Consider the following 3,565-nt stretch of genomic DNA (forward strand, 5'->3'; position numbering starts at 1 on the left):
AAGAACGCAACATGTGGTGACGTGTTGACATGTGATATTGGAGAGGGCTCACCCTTTAGCCCATGCAAGCACAAAAATGGGATCTTTTCCTTTTGAACGGCAGTTTTTCAACACAATTTCAGTTAACTAACAACTCTTAAACTTCGTATACTGGATAGATGTGTTATAAAACATCATTTTCTCTGGTTTTATTGAGAAAATTCTATAGTTTGTAAGATGTTTCGTCTGAAAATCCGAGCATTTCGGCAATTTTAACCAACGATTACCTCCATTCAGCTAAAATCATTTGCTGCGTCTAAAACTGAGACAACATCCTGTGTGAAGATAGGGATCTATTCCTTGAACGGCAGGTTTCAACACAATTTCTAGTAACTAAACACTTTTAAACTTCGTATTACTGGTAGAATGTGTTTATAAAACATCATTTTCTCTTGGTTTTATTGAGAAAATCTATAGTTGTAAGATATTTCGTCTGAAAATCCGAGCATTCGGCAATTTTAACCAATCGATTACCTCCATTCAGCTAAAATCATTTGCTGCGTCTAAAACTGAGACAACATCCTGTGTGAAGATAGGGATCTATTCCTTTTGAACGGCAGTTTTCAACACAATTTTTAGTTAACTAAACACTCTTAAACTTCGTATACTGGTAGAATGTGTTTATAAAACATCATTTTCTCTTGGTTTTATTGAGAAAATTCTATAGTTTGTAAGATATTTCGTCTGAAAATCCGAGCATTTCGGCAATTTTAACCAATCGATTACCTCCATTCAGCTAAAATCATTTGCTGCGTCTAAAACTGAGACAACATCCTGTGTGAAGATACGGATCTATTCCTTTTGAACGGCAGGTTTCAACACAATTTCTAGTTAACTAAACACTTTTAAACTTCGTATACTGGTAGAATGTGTTTATAAAACATCATTTTCTCTTGGTTTTATTGAGAAAATTCTATAGTTTGTAAGATATTTCGTCTGAAAATCCGAGCATTTCGGCAATTTTAACCAATCGATTACCTCCATTCAGCTAAAATCATTTGCTGCGTCTAAAACTGAGACAACATCCTGTAACTAACCCTAAACCTCCCCCCTAACCCTAACCCTAAATTTTTTTTTCTTAATTGTTAAATTAATTTAATGCCATTGCTTTAGTTTTTTTTACACCGTAACAATTAAGAAAAAAAAAATTTAGGGTTAGGGTTAGGGGGGAGGTTTAGGGTTAGTTACAGGATGTTGTCTCAGTTTTAGACGCAGCAAATGATTTTAGTTCAAAAGAGAGCATTGGATTGGTTAGAATTCGAAAAATTAAACTACGTTAAACAAATAAATTACAATTCTCTCAAGAAAGCCAAGAGAAAAAAATGTTTTATTTTGTCATATTCTACCAGTATAGGAAGTTTTAAAGTGTTTAGTTAACTAGAAATTGTCTGCCGTTCAAAAGGAAAAGATCCCAAAAATGTAGCTGAGTAAGCATGGCTGTGTGGTTAAGAAATTTCCTTCTCAATCCCATGGTTTTGGGTTCAGTCCTATGGTGGCATCTTAGACAAGTGTTTTCTCCTATGGCCAACAGAATCAACCCCTTACCCAACAATTATTTTGAAAATAAATGTATTTTTTCAGACATATTTTTTTTTGTTTTATTTTTACTTGTTTTGAATGGTGATTTCGAGGTATATTTCAAACCTTATTTATTATGAATTTTAATTCAATAATATTGATTTTAAATTACCGCTTTGGGCAGAAACGAGTTAACCCGTTTTTTTTTAAAATCATATTACTTTTACAAAAAAATCAGTATTTTATTTGGTTATCGACATGGTGGGGTTATAATATAAAGGTATAAAAAAAAACAACGTAAAACAAAGTGAATACTTCTATTCATAAAAGGTGCCTTCCAACCCTTCGACTGTCTCCAGGTGACTAAATCATACTCGGTCTTCAATGCCTTACTCAAGCGAAAGGTGGCAGAAATCGTCACTGCCAGACGTATAAAGTGAGCGAATATACTCGTATATGTCAAAAAAGAGTTTATAATAGACGAAGGAACTCGTTTGCTGTCGATTTTGGCGAGTCTATCTTTTGACGAGTTAACTCCCCAGAGATAGAAAAAAACCATTTCGGTCAAAACGCATATATTCGTTTCTGCCGGGTAAGGGGTTAAGTACTAGGCTTACAAAGAATAAGTCCTGGTGTTGATTTTTTCAACTAAAAACCCTTTAACACAATGCTCCAGCATGGCTGCAGTCAAATGACTGAAACAAGTAAAAGAATAGAAGAATAATGAGTTCAAACTTTGCCAAGGTCAACTTTGCCTTCCTCCTGGGGTAGATAAAAGGCAAAAGCATCAATAGAGGGCAATGAATTGACAGAACTGTAAGAAGGTCAGACTGGATGCTTTGAAGTATTTGTTCCTGCTTTATGATCTGGTTTCAAATTACAAAGGTCAAATGTCAAGGTTAACTTTGCTATTTGACTCTTGCAAGATCAGAGGAGTAAAACACCAGACAAAGTACCGGCTTCTATATCATTGATGCGAAATACTTCAAAGACAGCGACTGCAGTTGAAAGAGATTCTACACAGACTCTGTCTGTCTGTCTGTCTGTGTGTGTGTGTGTGGTGTGTGTGTGTAAGAAACTTGCTTCCCAACCACATGTATCTGGGTTCAGTCCCACTGTATGGCACCTTCGGCAAGTGTCTTCTACTGTAGCCTCAGGACGACCAAAGTCATGTGAGTGATTTCATCATCATCATCATCATCATCATCATCGTTTAGCGTCCGCTTTCCATGCTAGCATGGGTTGGACGGTTCAACTGGAGTCTGGGAAGCCAGGGGCTGCACCAGGCCCAGTCTGATCTAGCAGTGTTTCTACATCTGGATGCCCTTCCTAACGCCAACCACTCCGCGAGTGTAGTGGGTGCTTTTTACGTGCCACCTGCACAGGTGCCAGGGGAGGCTGGATTTGGTAGACGGAAACTGAAAGAAGCCCGTCGTATATACGTATGTATACTGGACATAAGTTTCATAAACTACAAAATATAAATATCCACACTGCAACACTTGAAACGTATCTGTTATAAACTCTTTATCTCGATTTGAATGTACGTGAAGGTATTTAGAATGGCCAAACTTATTTCTGCAAATGTGCTAAGAACTGATGTTGATCAGAGTTCAATCAATAAGCATAGGAGTGAAGTAAATGCAGTAAAAATAGGGGGATCAGTGGGGCCCCCTTTAAGTGGCCCTTCAGAAATTGAACCTCCTTACGATACTCCCTGGGAGTTCGTGGTATGAAATTCATCATCATTGCTCCAATTTGGTCACCATTGCCATGTATTTAGTTTCAAATGCAGTAAAAATAGGGGGTCAGACCTTCCAGTCCTCATCAGGTGTCTTGTGAAAATTTCGAAGTTATTTTTCGATATTATTATTATTATTATTATTATTATTATTATTATTATTATTATTATTATTATTATTATTATTATTATTCAGTCTGGAATCAAACAATCGGAATCTTGGGGTTAGTTCAATTCCAGTCTTGACCTGAATACTACGACTACTCT

Source organism: Octopus sinensis, linkage group LG30 (genome assembly GCF_006345805.1).
Source record: "Octopus sinensis linkage group LG30, ASM634580v1, whole genome shotgun sequence".
Taxonomy (NCBI): domain Eukaryota; kingdom Metazoa; phylum Mollusca; class Cephalopoda; order Octopoda; family Octopodidae; genus Octopus; species Octopus sinensis.